At 41.8% G+C, this 10757-nt stretch overlaps 1 long non-coding RNA gene across 1 annotated transcript; it reads right to left on the bottom strand.

The window, feature by feature from the left end:
- Positions 1–240: 240 nt before the first annotated feature.
- LOC135091577 (uncharacterized) lies at positions 241–6128 on the bottom strand. Its single transcript, XR_010262560.1, has 2 exons — positions 6045–6128; positions 241–811 (listed from the first exon to the last, which is right to left on the bottom strand). It is a non-coding gene; the product is annotated as an uncharacterized LOC135091577 (long non-coding RNA).
- Between the last annotated feature and the right edge of the window lie 4629 nt (positions 6129–10757).

Raw genomic sequence — 10757 nt, 5'->3', positions numbered from 1 at the left:
GAGGAGGAGGAGGAGGAGGAGAAGGAGGAGGCGTGGGAGAGGAACTCAGAAAACCTTGCAATTACGGAAACTTTTGCATGACACACTACTATTTCCTCCTCCTCCTCCTCCTCCTCCTGTTGCCCTTGTCATCCCCCTTGTCATCCTTCTCCTATCTACTTCCATTTTCTTCTGCTCTCTTCCTCATGTTTCTTTTTTTATTGTAAGAGAAGGAAGGATTGAAGGAAAGAAAAATACGAGTGAGGAATATTTTTTTTATTTCCTTTTCTTTTTCTCTTTATCTCTTCTTTTTTCCATTTTCCTTCTTCATCTTGCTTCACTTTGTTTTTTGTCTCTATTTTTTCTTCTTTTCTTCGTTACTTATTCATTCGTCCATATTTTGTGTTCTTGTTATTTCCTTCCTTCCTTTCTTCCTTGTTTCCTTCTTTCTTTCCCTCCCTCCCTTTAACCTTAATTTCATTCTTTTTTCCTTCATTTAATTTCCTTCTTTCTTTTTTCCTTCCATCTCTCCCTCCCTTTTTTAACTCCATTCTAATTCCTTCATTTAATTTCCTCCTTCCTTCCTTCCTTCCTTTTCCTTCCTTTCATCCATTTTATCTAACTATTTATCATCATGTCCTCAATTCACGAATCAATATCCTCTTTGAATGCCACAGTAAGGACCAAAAGGGCTGCTGCTGCTGGATCTTTCTTTGTGTTCCCTTGTGTTGCATCTCTCCTTCCTCCCCCCCGGTCCATTCCTTATCGCCAAAAGTCAGTCAATCCTTCACGGTCCCTTTGTCCTTCAGGAAATACCTGTGCACAGACTCACCTGGGGAGGAAAGGGGGAAATCAAAGGAAAATGACGATACAAGAAGTTAATGAGCTAAGAAAAATTGACTTGGGAGGAAAAAATAGGAAGAAATGAAGAAAAGTCACGTTATTTTTTATTTATTTTTTTTCTCTTTTCCTGTAGTATTTTATTTTATTTATTTATTTATTTATTTATTTATTTCCTTATTCTGTTGCTATTTGTACACTTAGCCAGAGAGAGAGAGAGAGAGAGAGAGAGAGAGAGAGAGAGAGAGCTCGATATATTTTCCTACTGTCAGCGGGAGGGAAAAAGGAAATAATAGGGAAATGGAAGGGAAATTATCTGCCGTGTATTTCAGAAGCAGGAAAGTAAAGAAAAAGAAAAGGAAAAGAAAAGAAAAATAATGAAAATATGAGAGAAATTTTAGTGAACTTTTACTTTCCCTGACACACACACACACACACACACACACACACACACACACACACACACACACACACACACACACACACACACACACACATCTGTCTTCATGCTATGTTTACCTATCGTGTCTGTCCGTCTGTCTGTCTGTCTGTCTGTTTAACCGCGACCGCCTGTGTGTGTGTGTGTGTGTGTGTGTACCTCGGATAAGCAGACTAGACCTCACACACACACACACACACACACACAGGCGGTCGCGGTTAAACAGACAGACAGACAAACACAGATAATGTTTAAAAATCATTATTATCATTATTATTATTATTATTATTATTATTCTTTCATCCATTCTATCTAATCTTTTCTCCCTCTTCCTTAAATTCTTAAAAATCTCTTTCTCCTTCTCTTCTCTTCTCTTCTCTTCTCTTCTCCTCCTCCTCCTGCTCTTCCTCCTCCTCTTCCTCCTCCCCCTCCTCCTCCTCCTTCTGTAATCCACGTCGTGTTCCTCCTTTTATTTTCTCTTTTTTTCCCTCATTTACTCTCATCAGTCTCTTCTCCCTCCTTCACTCCCTCTCTTCCATCCCTTTCATCTTTATCTTTTATGTCTTTCTATTTATTTTCATTGTTATTTTTATTTTTGTTGGCCTTGAGTCTCTAATTATCTTTCTCTCTCTTTCTCCCTCTTTTTTTGCTTCTCCTTTTTCATCAGTTTTCTTTTGTTTCCTTTGATTCTATTGATTTGTTGGTTATTTTTCTCTTCCTTTCTTGATTAATTAGTTTATTTATTTTGTTTCCAGTCTTCCTTCTTTCCCATTTCTTTATTATTTTTTTCTTTTACTCTTTTTTTCCATGTTTATTGTAATCTTTCCTTTCTTCCTATCTTTATCTTCCCATCGTTTCCTCCCATTCTTCCTTCCTTTTTTCCCGTTCCATCATTCTTTCCCTCCTTCCTTCATATTCCCTTTCGCTATCTTCCTTCCTTCCTTCTTTATTTATTATCATCTTCCCTCTCTTCCTTCCTTCATCTTCCCATTCTCCTTCCCTCTCTTCCTTCCTTCATCTTCCCATTCTCCACTCTTCAAAATCTTAACCCCCATCCTTGCACCTCTTCCACCACCACCACCACCTCCTTCAGCGCCTCCTTCAGAAACGTTTATCGTCATGCTTCGCCTCCCTTACATGACTCACTGTCCTGTTGTTTCCCCCGCCCCATCACACTTTTCTCTCCCACCACTACCACCACCACCACTACCAGCGCAGCCTTACAATCAGCAGAGGTCCAAGCGGCGTCCACAGCCCCTTAGGAACTCCTGCTGTGGAAGGCCTGTGTCGGGTTATGCTCCACTGCCCCCATTGGTTGCGCTTCTCCTCCTCCTCCTCCTCCTCCTCCTCCTCCTCCTCTTTCTTCTTATTCTTCTTCTTCTTCCTTCTACTTTTCTGTTCTCGTCTTAAAGTTGTTATTTTTTGTGGGTTTCTCTTCTCTTCGTTGTCCTTTTGGTGTTGTTGTTGTTCTTGTTCTGTCTTTTTTATTCTGCTTCTTCTTCTTCAATTCTGTTTTTCCTCCTTACTTCTTCTTATTCACTTCTTACTTCTCCTTCAAGAAAATAACCAGAGAGATCTTCTTCTTCTTCTTCAATTCTGTTTTTCCTCCTTACTTCTTCTTATTCACTTCTCACTTCTCCTTCAAGAAAATAACCAGAGAGAGAGAGAGAGAGAGAGAGCGTAGTATAGTGTACGTCTATTAATCATCAGTTAGTGAGATATTAACCAACTTTATTCCCTAACGTAAGTATATGGCACTTCCTCTGTGTGTGTGTGTGTGTGTGTGTGTATGAATTGAGGAAACGCACACGTAATTATCACACGCACGTTATATATTCCAACTGTTGTTATCTCTTGCACCCACTTACTCCATATCCTCTTCCTCTTCCTCTTCCTTCCACGCCCTCTTCTCCCTCGCCCTCCATCTTCCCACGCCACTTTACTCGTCCCCCCTTTCCTTCCATCCTTCTCTCCTCCCTCCCTCTGGTTACTATTTCAATACCTTTCTCGTTTCTTTCTTCTCCTTTATCCTTTCTTGTTTATTTTCACTTTGTTCTCTCCTTCCGTTCTTATCCTCCTTCCTTTTATTTTCTCTTCTTCCTACTTTATTTTCTCTACTTGTTCTCTCTCTCTCTTCTTCGTACTTTGCTTCCTCGACTTGTTCTCTTTCCTTTTTTTCTATTCCTCTTTCCATCTCTTACTATCTTTCTTTCTTTCGTTTTTCTCTTCTCTTCCTTCTCTTTTATCCACTTATTCTCTCTCCTTCCCTTCTTCCTGCCCTCTTTTCTCCACTCCTCCCTTCTTTTCCCCTCATTTCTATCACCATTCCTTTCTAATCTCTTCCTTCTTCCTTCCTTCCTTTCATCTCTCCATTCTTCCTTCCACTCTCTCCCTTTTCCTTCTTCCTCCCACACCTTTCCTTCTTTAATTTCCTTTCATCTTTTCCTTCCCTCCTTCCCTGTAACTCTTCTTCCTTCCTTTTTCCTACCTAATTGACATCACCCCCCCCAATTCCCTCTTCCATTTTTTTCCCTTCACCTTCTGGTTCCCAAAGTCGCAGAAAATAGGTGTAGGAAGAATTGATGGAAACTTACTGTCCTTGAGAGAAGAGGAGGAGGAGGAGGAGGAGGAGGGATACAGAAAAGTAATTGAATAAGTGTTTTAATGGAAAAGTTTTAAAGGAAATTGAAATATGACAATGAAAATGGGAGGAAATTTCTGATATGGTGAGGAAAAAGAAAATGTAATGAAAGAGGAGAAGTAAACTGAGAATGGTGATGGTGATGATGATGACAGTAATAATAGTGGTGTTTGTAAAGGCAATGATGGTGAATATAGTGATCGTAGTAGAGATGGTGGTGATGGTGGTAACAGGTGGCGGGACAGGTAGCCAGGTAATCAGATGGCCAGGTAGACAGGTAGCCAGGTAGTCAAGGTGTCACTAGGATACGCAGGACCTCTCTTAAGAAGGATCCCAGGAACCATTAAGGGCATTATCCCGAGAACTGGACGGTGGAGATGCTTCCTGTACACACACACACACACACACACATCCTTCATTCTCTCCTCCAATTATCATCTATTTCATCTCGTCTTCCTTTCCATTTCTCTCCTTTCCATTTCTCTCCTTCTCAAGTCCTTGTTTCTCTTTTTCTTCTTCTTCCTCTTCTTTTCTTTTCTTTTTCCCCTTTTAAGCATCACATCTCATCTCCTCCTCCATTTATCTATTTCTCCTCCAGTCTTGTTCTTTCCCTCCTCCTCCTCCTCCTCCTCCTCCTCCTCCTCCAGGCGCTGCCCATTCGTGGGAAAACACAGATACCTCCTGCATCCCACCTTCCTTTCCTCTCCCTCTCCCGCTCTCTCTCCCTCCCGCTCATTTCATTGTCTCAGGAAATTATACGGGGACGGGAAGAGGGTGATGGTGATGATGGTGGTGATGGTGATAGTCCTTCTCTTCATGCTGGGAAGATGTTTGTGTGTGTGTGTGTGTTTAGTAGTACTACTACTATTACTACTACTACTAGTATTATTACTATTGTTGGTGCTACTACTGCTATTACTACGACTACTACTACTCTTACTGCCATGACTACTACTTCTACTACTAAAGTTTACAGAAATATAATCAACATTTAATTAACAGCCCAGTGAAGACATACTATCAAATTACTAGACTAAACTAAAGCTAAACTAAATTAACACCACCACCACCACCACCACTTTACGCCGCGTCTAATGTCCCCTCCTTATCGCTTCCCTTCACACAGCAGAGTGGCGCAGTGGAAGCGTGCTGGGCCCATAACCCAGAGGTCCGTAGATCGAAACTACGCTCTGCTAACGTAAACATTTTCAAGTGTATTTATAGCGCAAGTTATTATTGGGTATCCTTGACTGGGAGAGAGAGGAAGAGGGAGAGGGAGGAAGGGTGGGTGGAAGGGAGGGAGCTGTGTTTGTGCGTGTGTGAGTGTGTTAGTATGACTACATGTTCTATTTAATGCTATTTCTTCATTCTTTCTTCCTTTTCAGTCGTTTTGTGTGTGCGTGCGTGTGTTACTATGATTTCATATTCTCTTTAGTTCATGTGGTTATGTTTTTTCCTTTTTTCTTCCTTCTCACTTAATGTTTCGCCTCTTCTCGCTCTCATACACTTTTTACGTCATTTGTGTATTTATCTATGTGTCTGTTCTCTGTATTTATTTATGTATATCTAACACCTCTTTATTAGTCCTGCTGTAGGTAGTATATAACAGCCACTGAGGGTCGTTAGACAAGGGTATTTCTTCTTGGTATATTATTACGCCAGGTTATTGACACTCGTTCATTCTTGTGTGTGTTCACTTGTCCCATATGGTGAACGTGAGGGTGAACGTGAGGGTGAACGGTCCAACTGGAAAAGGACCCTTAATTAATCTATGCAATACAAAATTAACATAAGTAACATCACGAAGTCCACATGAAGGCATTAGAGCAACACATTAATGAAATCACTATGCACACGTGTCAAAAGAAAAATAAATTAACAAATACATAAATAAACTACTAGCTAACAAGCTATGGTGACTATCCTTACGGTGTAAAGACCCTTCTAGGTCACATGAATCTCACACGAATGTTTGATTACCTAACTGACAATTTACGTTGAAATATCACAAAAACACACAACATATATGTAACAGTTCTGGGTGCAACGTAAAAGTAAATACAAGCAACAAAGTACCACACTTTCCTAATATATTCCTAAACCTCTCACAAATACCTATCACAAATATAACAGAGGAACACTCACCAATCTCTGGCGCTCACAGGGAATAACTCCACAGGTTTCACTGCAACAAGGTGTGTGCGGCTGCTATACCACAGATACACTGCCGGCTTGACCTCCCTCCCTGAGCTACCTTCCCTCGGTTTACCGCTCGAGGGATTCATACACAAATGAAACACTCAGTAACACTCATTATTCCTAGGTAGTTATCATATGAAACGACCAAATACTATGAAACAAACAAATATGAAACGACCAATTTACAGAAATAATTTGTATAGTGACCACCATCAAACACCATGTTAATTCCGTGCATACCTTCATGGATAAATAGATAGACTGATCCTTAAACTCTTATTTAACTTTTTTTTTTTTTTCATTTCTTGCATATTCAAACACTTCTTCTCTTCGGTCTCGATATAAAATGCATTCTTTGTCATTACTACTACTACTACTACTACTACTACTACTACTACCACTTCTACTACTACTACTACAGCTACTACCAGCACGTCACGTTTAAGTCTTCCCAGACCATCAGTGTTAATAACTGACAGGATTTAGAAGAGCGTTTTTACGTTTCAAGTGACAAATTAACAAGATTTCTACATTATTAACAGGAAAAACACTCTTGAGAACCCTGCTAATCATTTGTGTGGCATTTGAAAAGTCGTGGCGAGAAAGCAAAGCGTTTCAAGATATTTTTACGCTTCTGGTGATAAATTAATAAGATTTCTACATTATAAACTGAAGAAACACTCTTGAGAACCTGGCAAATCATCTGTGTACCCTTTGAAAGTAGTGGCGAAAGAACAAACTACTCAATATCATACAGAAACAGTCTTGGTGAGAGAAAATTACTTCTAAATAATGTGCGAATTTTAACACAGCAGAGTGGCGCAGTGGAAGCGTGCTGGGCCCATAACCCAGAGGTCCGTAGATCGAAACTACGCTCTGCTAACGATAACATTTTTATTTCCCCAGTTCGATTCCCGCTGGAGTCCTGAAGCTTCACACACACGAGAATGGACTGCAGAACGATGGGGTAAGTTTCTGAAACCTGATTTGAAGCTTTATTTTTGGTTTTATTCCTTCTTTCTTCATAATTCTAACCTATTCGTTAAAATTATTGCCTCTTTCTTCCCTCCTGCTCCTTCTCCACTTGCTGTTCACTTCACGATGCAAACCAACTGAAGAACTGAATAGAAAACGATACTTAAGCTTTTGAAACGTGATATGAAGCTTGATATTTCTTGATTAGTAATTTCCTCGTTTCTCTTTTTCTCGTTTTCTTCCCTTCCTATTCTTCTCTCCTCGATTTTTATCCTCTTCGTTATTCTTATCCTCTTTATTTTCACTTTCACCTTCAGAAGCTTGACAACGAAGTAGAAATAAGCTTTAGAAATTTGATTCGAAGCTTTATTCTCTCTCTCTCTCTCTCTCTCTCTCTCTCTCTCTCTCTCTCTCTCTCTCTCTCTCTCTCTCTCTCTGCCGTACGACCCATAATCTGCCTCAGGGTATCAATTAAGGGCGTGAGGGTGTGTCATGGGTGCGGGCGTGTGGGAGCGTGGTGGCGCGCGTCGCTTTACCTGTGGGTGCGCGGGCGCCAGGTGGTCTAAATGTAATGAACAGGACCTATTTTCCACCCTCCTGCCATTTCCTACCTGGGGGAGAGGGGGGAAGAAGAAGAGGAGGAGGAGGAGGAGGAGGAGGGGTGTTTCTCTTCCCCCTCAGGCTCTTCCTTCCCCTGTGGCGTTGGAGGAGAGAGGAGGGAAGGAGAGGAAGACTGGCAGAAGGAGGAGGAGGAAGAGGAGGAGTGTTGTACTCTTAGACTCACAGGAAACGCTGAAGGAAGTGTGTGTGTGTGTGTGTGTGTGTGTGTGTGTGTGTGTGTGTACGTAACGTATGTATGTAGTGGCAGTACAACACTTTCACCATTGCCCATAACCTCCTCCTCTTCCTCCTCCTCCTCCTCCTCCTCCTTTCTCGTGTACTTCCAAATGTTTCTTAATTACTAACACGACCCTAACCAGAGCTACGACCTGTTATTACTCCCTGCTGCGTGATATACCGAGCTGACTGGCCGCACGCTAGTCGTAGTAGTAATAGTAGTAGTAGTAGTAGTAGTAGTAGTAGTAGTAGGAGAAAGAGTAGTAATTGTAGCAGTGATGATAATGGTGGTAATTATAGTAGTGGTGGTGGTAATAGTAGTAGTAGTAGTAGTAGTAGTAGTAGTAGTAGTAGTAGTAGCAGCAGCATTGTCTTTCTAGCTACTGATAACTATTCAGGTAAAATAATTATCTTTCTTACAAACTCACTATGAGAAAAAAAAAATTAAATAATCACGAGAGAACCTAAACACACACACACACACACACACACACACACACACACACACACACACACACACAAATAATTTTCACTCAGCGAGAAAAATCACACAAAAACTGAACCAAACACAAAAGAATCTAATCACTTCAAATATATCCTAATCACGTGTGGCCTTACCTGTGATTGTCCTGAATTACCTGTTAGAAGCCTCCCTAATTACCTTACCTGTTAATTTTAGGCCTTTCCTTTGTTTTCTAGAGGGTAAGAGAGAGAAAGAGAGAAGAGAGGAAGAAAGGTGATAAAATTAAAGGACTAGAAGGAGGCACAGGTGAGGTAATCAGACAACAGGTGCGCTACCCTCACCTCTCCTACACCTGTAATTAACCTCAATTTTGGTATTCTTAACCCTCGCTCACCTGGAGGAGGGAAAATGTGGAAGAAACTGGAGATGTGGAGGAACGTTACACGTAGAGGTTTGTCTGTAGTGGAGAAGTGGAAGGAGACATGGAGGGAAATTTGGAGGAGGAGGGAAGTTTGCAGGGTGTGTGTGTGTGTGTGTGTGTGTGTGTGTGTGCGCGCCTTTAGTTGTCAATCATCCATTATGTTCTACCCTCCTCCTCCTCCTCCTCCTCCTCCTCTTCCACATGTAAATAATAAAAGAGAAGAGATTACTGTTTTCCCCATCACTTTCCCATCACTTTCCCATCACTTTCTTCTCCTTCCCCTCCTCCCGGACACTGTACTAGGGAAGAGGGGAAGAGAGGGGAAGCAAGTCTACCAAATCCTCTTTCTTTGGGGAATATTAAGAGGATTACACTACCTATAAAGTTGATTCTTAAGCCTAACACTCTATTCCTCCTGTTCTTCCTCTTCTTCCTCCTCCTCCTCCTCCTCCTCCTGCTGTAGTGCTCTGTTAAGAAATGACAGTTTTGCCTCAAAGTCCCGGCCATTATGTACAGCTGAGGAAGAGGAGGAGGAGGAGGAGGAGAGGAGAGGAGGGAGGGAAGGAAGGGAGAGAGAAGGGAGAAGGGAGAAGGGAGACATTGATAGAGAGGAGAAAGAGAGAGAGGAGGGAAAATAGAGGAGGGGAGAGAGAGAAGAGGAGGAAAGGGAGGGATGGGAGGGGAGGGAGGGAAGGAGATAAATTATTGGCAAGGAAATATAGAAATAAGGAAACTTTGGAGGAAAAATATGGAAGGAAAAGATATTGGTAGGAAACTTTAGGAGAGAGAGAGAGAGAGAGAGAGAGAGAGAGAGAGAGAGAGAGAGAGAGAGAGAGAGAGAGAGAGAGAGGACATTCCCAAATTAACACAAAACAACAACAGCATCCCAACACATTCCATTCCCCCTTCACCTCTGTCATGTCCACTTGACCTGACCTTCTGTGAACTTCCTGGTGACCCTTTTGTTGACCTTCCCTCCCCCTGTGACCTCGCTTGACCTGACCTGTGTGGGGGGTCGTTCACACAGTTTACGACCACCGTGGGAGGTCAAATGTTTGTTATCCTCACTCCTTCACCTCCTCCTCCTCTTTACTTTAGTCACCCGTGTTGTTGTAGAAAACGGGAGTCTCGGGGAAAGAAGGGGACATACGTAGATCTCCAAATATGGTTTTCCTTTTTCTTTTTTCTGGTAAAGTTAGGTTATTTTATAGTTATTTAGTGTTTTTAGTGTTTTTTTAGTATTCTCTCTCTCTCTCTCTCTCTCTCTCTCTCTCTCTCTCTCTCTCTCTCTCTCTCTCTCTCTCTCTCTCGGTAATGGCATGGCTCGGAGACAAGGAACCAGAGAGAGAGAGAGAGAGAGAGAGAGAGAGAGAGAGAGAGAGAGGACATGGTCGTGAGAAACTGATACATTCCTCACTTTCTTTCCTCGCGTACTGATCATTAGTTACTCTTAACGCTGGGACCGTGACCTGAGAGAGAGAGAGAGAGAGAGAGAGAGAGAGAGAGAGAGAGAGAGAGAGAGAGAGAGAGAGAGAGAGAGAGAGAGAGAGAGAGAGAGATTTAATTACATATTTGTGTTTTGTATACCTTTTTTTAATCATCCTCTCTCACCACAGTCTTGTTCTTTCTCCTCCTCCTCCTCCTCCTCCTCTTCCTCCTCCTCTTCGTCCTCATCTTCCTCCTGTTATTGTTGTTTTTTTGTTGTTTTGTTGTTTGTTGTTGTTGTTGTTTTTCCTGTTCCTCTTGCTGTTGTTCTTATTCTTGTCCTCCTCTTCTTCATCTTCTTCTTCCCTTCTTCTCTTCCTTCCCTCTTTATTTATACCATACGGCTTAACTATTTTTCCCCTTCCCTCCCCTTCCTCCCCTTCCCCTCACTCCCCGTCCTTCCTTTCCTCCCTCTTCCCTTCCCCATTACACAGTTAATAAAGGAATAATGAGGATTTTTTTTTTCTTCTTGCCTTTG

The sequence above is a fragment of the Scylla paramamosain genome, chromosome 38, assembly GCF_035594125.1.
Source record: "Scylla paramamosain isolate STU-SP2022 chromosome 38, ASM3559412v1, whole genome shotgun sequence".
Taxonomy (NCBI): domain Eukaryota; kingdom Metazoa; phylum Arthropoda; class Malacostraca; order Decapoda; family Portunidae; genus Scylla; species Scylla paramamosain.
Note: the sequence above shows the minus strand (reverse complement) of the source record. Positions and strands in the feature narration are given on the sequence as shown.